Source organism: Bos grunniens, chromosome 3, assembly GCF_055505025.1.
Source record: "Bos grunniens cultivar Pamir isolate PY7600 chromosome 3, Bosgru_T2T1.0, whole genome shotgun sequence".
In the NCBI taxonomy this organism is placed as follows: Eukaryota; Metazoa; Chordata; class Mammalia; order Artiodactyla; family Bovidae; genus Bos; species Bos grunniens.
This window is the reverse complement of record NC_141167.1, coordinates 101,686,992-101,695,577: the sequence shown is the minus strand read 5'-3', so window position 1 is coordinate 101,695,577 and position 8,586 is coordinate 101,686,992.

Below are 8,586 nucleotides of genomic sequence, written 5' to 3'. Positions count from 1 at the left end.
CTTTGCAGGTGGATTCTTTAACTCTGAGCCACCAGGGAAGATATTACACATGAACATATACTTCATGCAAAATTTAGCAATAGTTCCTCTAAGGTTTTATTTGGTTCTATAAAAAAATCTTGTATAGGATGTGTATGTTAAATTTCTTTATTTACCATAATTTATTATTATTTACAAAATAATGGTTTTGTGCTTTTTCGTTTAGCAATGAATTTTGAACATCTTTCCATTTTAATACATATAAATCCACGTCATTTTTTTAAATGGCTACTGAGCACCCAAGTACTCCATTACAGAAATACCTGAAGTGGGCATAAGGGTTGTTTCTAATTTCTTATTATTACACCAACATTGCATTGGATACCCTTGTACATATTTCTCTGGGTACTTGTAGAAATGTTTTGTGGGATAAATTCCTCAAAATGTTGGAAATATAAATGCTGCATTACAGGATATTAACATTTAGAATATTATTAGGTATTGCCAAATTACACACTAAAAAGGTTATAGCAATTTATGATTCATTTCTGTTTTTTTAACCATATCACAAATATAGGTTACTTTCTATCTCTGAAATGCTTGTCTAGTTAATATGCAAAAATAATAGTTTCTTAAAAATTTGCATTTCTGTAAATACTATGATATTTGAATTTCTATTATTTGTATATCTTTTGTAGATTTTCTGTAATCTATCCTTTTTCTTCTTTTGACTAGGCTATTCATCTTTTACTTATTGAAAGAATATTTGTAGAATACATGAAGAATATTTATAGAATATATGAATATATATACACAAATACAGGTATATTAAATATAGGTGTATTAAAATCCTTTTGACTTATAACTTTTTGTGATTGGTGCTGTTCCCAGTTCCTATCCTCTGCCTCTCTTACTCCCTCACTTTTGAATCTGCTCTTTATCAACATTAGCTTTGAGAATTCAAGCTCTTTTCTTTCGGGCTTTTCTTATTTCCCTGAGCAGTCTCACCCCTCCCACACACTTTTATTTATTTTAAAAATATTTATTTATTTTTGGCTGGGTCTTCATTGCTATGTGGGCTTTTCTCTAGTTGCAGCGAGTCGGGGCTACTCTCTGGTTGCAATGCACAGGTTTCTCATTGTGGTGACTTCTCTTGTTCTGGAGCACGGGTTCTAGGGTGACCAGGCTTCAGTAGTTATGACTCGGGGGCTTCAGAGCGCAGGCTTAGTAGCTATGGCACATGGGCTTAGTTGCTTTGAGGCATGAGTAATTTTCCTGGACCAGGGACCAAACCCATGACCCCTGCATTGCAAGGCAGGTTCTTAATCACTGAACCACCACCCAAGATACTAATCTGTCAGTCATTTCTCCAATTCTGGGTAAATTGCTCTGTTCATTTTCTTTCCTTAGGCTTCTGAGTATTGGCAGAGAAAGTAATAACAATTCTGCATAGTTTCATGAGAATTTATGACTTCCCACTTTGGGACCTCAGGGCATTTCACAATCCTTTTATCATACTTTCTTTATTCATACACTTCTGAACCAATTACCTATAGCTGTACAGCTACAACCAACGCCATTTCTACTTCTTATTCTCAGTGGAAATTTCCATTGTTATTTCTCGCTGAGAATCAAAGTCATGGCATATGACTTGTCAATTTCTCTTTCTTCAGTTCAAAATGTGTATACATTTTCAGTAAAAAAGTGCCTTGATTTTTCTGAGAATAAACACTTCCACACAAAGCCCTAACCTATCTCTTTGTCCTGGTTAGGACCAGTCTTAATTTTCCTGAGCATATATTTTATTGCATTTTTAATTTGCCCCCTTCTATAAGCTCAGTCTATAAACATATTTTTCTATTTCTGATTTTTATGTCTCACCCCAACTAATGTTTAATTATTTTCTCTTAATTGTCATATTTCTTTAGAAAGTGGTATATGCTAACTACCTGCCTGTATTTACTCATTTTCTGAGAAGGCAGTGGCAACCCACTCCAGTACTCTTGCCTGGAAAAATCCCATGGACGGAGGAGCCTGGTAGGCTGCAGTCCATGGGGTTGCGAAGAGTCGGACACGACTAGACAACTTCACTTTCACTTTTCCTTTCATGCATTGGAGAAGGAAATGGCAACCCACTCCAGTGTTCTTGCCTGGAGAATCCCAGGGACGGGAGAGCCTGGTGGGCTGCCGTCTATGGGGTCACACAGAGTTGGACATGACTGAAGCCACTTAGCAGCAGCAGCAGCATTCACTTCTCATTCACTTGAACTGTGATTTTCTTTCCTTCTACTTTCCTTAGATTTGTTCATTCTTATCTCTGAACATCCAATGTTTTGCCCAAACTTTTATCTTGAAACTCCTTTGGCTTCCATTGCCTAGCTCTTTCCATATTGCATCTTCCTTCTTCCATAATCTGAAACAGGCATTAAAAAATTTGATTTACAATACTGTGTTAGTTTCTGGTGCACAACAAAGTGATTCTGTTACACACACATATATATGTATTCTTTTCCAATATGGTTTATTACAAAATATTGACTACATACATCAATAGATCCCTGTGCTATACAGGGACTATAGTGGGACCTTGTTGCTTATTTTATATATAGTACTTCATATGTGTTATTCTCAAACTTCTAATTTATCCCTCCTCCCTTTCCCTTTGGTAACCATAAGTTTGTATTCTATGCCTCTGTTTTGTAAATAAGTTCATTAGTATCATATTTTAGATTCCACGTCTATGTGTTATCATATGATATTTGTCTTTATCCATCTAAATTACTTCACTTAGTATGATAATCTCTAGGTCCAAAAGGCATTGTTTTATCCTTTTTTAATGACTGGTTAGTATTCAATTGTAGATATATATCACATGTTCTCTATCCATTCATCTATTGATGGACTTTACTTGCTTCTATGCTTTGGCTATTGTAAACAGTGCAGCTATGAACATTGGGATGCATGTATCTTTTCAAATGATAAATTTTGTCTGGATATATACCCAGGAGTGGGGTTGCTGGGTCATATGGCAACTCTATTCCTAGTTTTTTAAAGAACCTCCATACCATTTTCTGGGGCTTCCCTGGTGGTTCAGAGGGAAAGCGTCTGTCCACAATGCGGGAGATCTGGGTTCGATCTCTGAGTCTGGAAGATCCCCTGGAGAAGGAAATGGCAACCCACTCCAGTACTCTTGCCTGGAAAATCCCATGGACAGAGAAGTCTGGTGGGCTATAGTCCATGGGGTCACAAAGAGTTGGATACGACTGAGCGACTTCACTTTTATACCATTTTCCATAGTGACTGTACCAATTTACATTCCCACCAACAGTGTAGGAGGGTTTCCTTTTTTCCACACCCTCTCTAGCATTTATTATTTGTAGACTTTTTTTTTTTTTTGTAGACTTTTTAATTAGATGACCATTCTGACCAGTTTGAGGTGGTACCTCATTGTAGTTTTGATTTGCATTTCTTTAATAATTAGTAAAGTTGAGCACCTCTTCATGTGAGTATTGGCCATCTCCATCTTCTTTGGAGAAATGTGTATTTAGGTCTTCTGCCCATTTTGGATCTTTTTTTTTTTTTTAATGATTATTGAGTTGTATAAGCTGTTTGTGTATTTTAGAAATTAAGCCCTCATTGGTTGTGCTGTTTACAAATATTTTCTTCCAATCTGTGGGTTGTCATTTCATTTTGTCTTTGATTTCCTTTGATGTACAAAAGCCTATAAGTTTGATTAGGTCCTATTTATTTATTTTTGTTTCTATTGCCTTGGAAGACTGACCTAAGAAAACATTGTTATGATTTACATGAGAGAATGTTTTGCCTATGTTTTCTTCCAGAAGTTTTATGCTGTCATGTCTTACATTTGTCTTTAAGCCTTCTTAGGTTTATTTTTGTGTAGCATGTGAAGGAATGTTCTAACTTCATTGATTTACATGTGATTGAAACAGGTATATCTTTTTTGTTGTTGTTGTTTGTTATTTTTTTATTTATTTTAATTGGAGGCTAATTACTTTACAATATTGTAGTGGTTTTTGCCATACATTGACATGAATCAGCCATGGGTATACATGTGTTCCCCATCTTGAACTGCCCTCCCACCTCCCTTCCCAGCCCATCCCTCAGGGTCATCCCAGTGCACCATCCCTGAGCACCCTGTCTCATGCATCAAACCTTGACTGGCGATCTGTTTCACATATGATAATATATGTGTTTCAATGCTATTCTCTCAAATCATCCCACCCTAGCCTTGTCCCACAGAGTCCAAAAGACTGTTCTTTACATCTGTGTCTCTTTTGCTGTCTCACATAGAAGGTCATCGTTACCATCTTTCTATATTCCATATATATGCGTTAGTATACTGTATTGGTGTTTTATTTTCTGATGTTCTATGATTCCAGGGCTTTCCTGGTGGCTTGGGGGTAAAGAATCCACCTGCCAATGCAGGAGATGCAGGAGACCCAAGTTGACCCCTGGGTCAAGAAGATCTCCTGGAGAAGGAAATGGCAATCCACTCCAGTATTCTTGCCTGGGAAGTCCCATGGACAGAGGAGCCTGATGGGCTATAGTCTATGAGATCACAAGAGTTGGACACAACTTAGCAACTAACCACCACCACCTAGGATTCCACATGTTTAATAAGCGTTATAATCTGCTTTTTGCACCAACCAATACTACTCAACTTCGACTGGACAAATCTGAAATTGCAATTGGCATCTGTCATTACCATCAATATCATTCAAAAGCCTTCTTTGACATCACAGCCTTCTTTCATTCCAGAACAATTACATGGTAGGCCTTGCTGATTATTCTCTCATAACAGTGTTCATGGCAATCATTTTCTTTTGTTTCATTGACCTATGTCAGTTCAGTCACTCAGTTGTATCTGACTATTTGTGACCCCATGGACTGCAGCACGCTAGGCTTTCCTGTCCATCATCAACTGCCAGAGCTTGCTCAAACTCACATACATCCAGTCAGTGATGCCATCCAACCATATTATCCTCTGTCATTCCCTCCTCCTCCTGCCTTCAATCTTTCCCAGCATCAGGGTCTTTTCCAATGAGTCAATGCTTCACATCAGGTGGCCAAAGTATTGGAGTTTCAGCATTAGCATCAGTCCTGCCAATGAATATTAGCACTGATTTCCTTTAGGATGGACTGGTTTGATCTCCCAGCAGTTCAAGGGACTCTCAAGAGTCTTCTCCAACACCACAGTTCAAAAGCATCAATTCTTTGGCACTCAGCTTTTTTTATAGCCAAATCTCACATCTATACATGATTACCAGAAAAACCATAGCTTTGACTAGACGGACCTTTGTCAGCAAAGGAATGTCTCTGCTTTTTAATATGCTGTCTAGGTTGGTCATAACTTTTCTTCCAAGGAGCAAGTGTCTTAATTCCATGGCTGCAGTCACCATCTGCAGTGATTTTGGAGCCCCCCAAAATAAAGTCTGACACTGTTTCCACTGTTTCCCCATCTATTTCCCATGAAGTGATGGAACCGATGCCATGATCTTCCGTTTCTGAATGTTGAGCTTTAAGCCAACTTTTTCACCCTCCTCTTTCACTTTCATCAAGAGTCTCTTTAGTTCCTCTTCACTTTCTGCCATAAGGGTGGTGTCATCTGCATATCTGAGGTTATTGATATTTCTCCCATCAATCTTGATTCCAGCTTGAGTTTCTTCCAGTCCAGCGTTTCTCATGATGTATTCTGCATATAAGTTAAATAAGCAGGGTGACAATATACAGCCTTGACGTACTCCTTTTCCTATTTGAAACCAGTCTGTTGTTCCATGTCCAGCTCTAACTGTTGCTTCCTGACCTGCATACAGATTTCTCAAGAGGCAGGTCAGGTGGTCTGATATTCCCATGTCTTTCAGAATTTTCCACAGTTTATTGTGATCCACACAGTCAAGGCTTTGGCATAGTCAATAAACCAGAAATAGATGTTTTTCTGGAACTCTCTTGCATTTTCCATGATCCAGTGGATGTTGGCAATTTTATCTCTGGTTCCTCTGCCTGTTCTAAAACCAGCTTGAACATCTGGAAGTTCATGGTTCACATATTGCTGAAGCCTGGCTTGGAGAATTTTGAGCATTACTTCACTAGCATGTGAGATGAGTGCAATTGTGCAGTAGTTTGAACATTCTTTGGCATTGCCTTTCTTTGGGATTGGAATGAAAACAGACCTTTTCCAGTCCTGTGGACACTGCTGAGTTTTCCAACTTTGCTGACATCTTGAGTGCAGCACTTTCACAGCATCATCTTTCAGGATTTGAAATAGTTCAACTGGAATTCCATCACTCCCACTAGCTTTGTTCGTAGTGATGCTTTCTAAGGCCAACTTGACTTCACATTCTAGGATGTCTGGCTCTAGGGGAGTGATCACACCATCGTGATTATCTGGGTCGTGAAGATCTTTTTTGGACAGTTCTTCTGTGTATTCTTGCCACCTCTTCTTAATATCTTCTGCTTCTGTTAGGTCCATACCATTTTTGTCCTTTATCGAGCCCATCTTTGCATGAAATGTTCCCTTGGTAGCTCTAATTTTCTTGAAAAGGTCTCTAGTCTTTCACATTCTGTTGTTTTCCTCTATTTCTTTGCATTGATCGCTGAGGAAGGCTTTCTTATCTCTCCTTGCTATTCTTTGGAACTCTGCATTCAGATGCTTATATCTTTCCTTTTCTCCTTTGCTTTTCGCTTCTCTTCTTTTCACAGCTATTTGTAAGGCCTCCCCAGACAGCCATTTTGCTTTTTTGTATTTCTTTTCCATGGGGATGGTCTTGATCCCTGTCTCCTGTACAATGTCACGAACCTCATTCCATAGTTCATCAGGCACTCTATCTATCAGATCTAGGCCCTTAAATCTATTTCTCACTTCCACTGTATAATCACAAGGATTTGATTTAGGTCATACCTGAATGGTCTAGTGGTTTTCCCTACTTTCTTCAATTTAAGTCTGAATTTGGCAATAAAGTGTTCATGATCTGAGCCACAGTCAGCTCCTGGTCTTGTTTTTGCTGACTGTATAGAGCTTCTCCATCTTTGGCTGCAAAGAATATAATCAATCTGATTTCGGTGTTAACCATCTGATGATGTCCATATGTCGAGTCTTCTCTTGTGTTGTTGGAAGAGGGTGCTTGCTATGACCAGTGCATTTTCTTGGCAAAACTCTATTAGTCTTTGCCCTACTTCATTCTCCACTCCAAGGCCAAATTTGCCTGTTACTCCAGGTGTTTCTTGACTTCCTACTTTTGCATTCCAGTCCCCTATAATGAAAAGAACATCTTTTGGGTGTTAGTTCTAAAAGGTCTTGTAGGTTTTCATAGAACCATTCAACTTCAGCTTCTTCAGTGTTACTGGTTGGGGCATAGACTTGGATTACTGTGATAATTTTATCACCATTTTAAGTAATTTAAAAAACTGGCTTACCATGAACTTAACCCAGAATTTGTGATAGTTAAAAAATTAATAGTAGTAGTGGTAATTGTTTCATATTGGAAAGCAGAAAAGACATGTAAAAGGTCAGGTTTCACAATCAACTTAATTTTTATTTCTACTAAAATTAGAAAATCTAAATGCACAATGAGCTTATCAGATACGGCAATGAGTGTTTGGTGACTACCAGATAATTCTGAACACTTGAATCTAAGATAGAGCTAGCACCATGTTTGTTTAGTTTAGTCACTAAGTTATGTCTGACTCTTGAGTGATTCCATGGGCTATAGCCCACCAGGCTCCTCTGTCTATGGAATTTCCCACACAAGAGTACTGCGGTGGGTTGCCATTTCCTTCTCCAGGGGATGGATGTTTCCAACCCGGAGACTGAAACCACATCTCCTGTGTTGCAGGCAGATTCTCTATAACTGAGCCACCAGGGAAGCCATCTAGCATTATGCTGCTGCTGCTGCTGCTAAGTCGCTTTAGTCGTGTCCAACTCTGTGTGACCCCATAGACGGCAGTCCACCAGGCTCCCCCATACCTGGGATTCTCCAGGCAAGGACACTGGAGTGGGTTGCCATTTTCTTCTTCAATGCATGAAAGTGAAAAGTGAAAGTGAAGTCTCTCAGTTGTGTCCGACCCTCAGCGACCCCATGGACTGCAGCCCACCAAGCTCCTCCATCCATGGGATTTTCCAGGCAAGAGTACTAGAGTGGGGTGCCAGCATCATGGGGAGCTTCTAATTAAAGACAGCTTTTAGTAGTGTTAGATCCTAAGTGGTAGAGTAAATGGCAACCTCAAAGGTTGAAGATTTCAACTTGGGAGAGAATAGGAGTTGTATTCAATTTACATGGGTTGCATTCAGCTCTGAAAAGCATTTTTTCCATTCAGTTGCAGCAGTTGGATGTGGTTTGAAATATTTTGAATAATGTGTCATCCATTTTTTTCTCTGATGAAGAAAGAAAATTATCATGTATTGTTGGGAAATAATAAACTCTTGGTAGTAAAGGCATTTGCATAAAAGTTTTATTTTCTTCCAAAAATCCTGATACTTGTTCTTAACATTAAAAATCATGGCATTTAGAATTTGAAGTAATAATTGAAGATTAATAAAAATAATGAAAATGTTGCTCAGATAAGCCTACTTAGAAAAATTAAAATAGT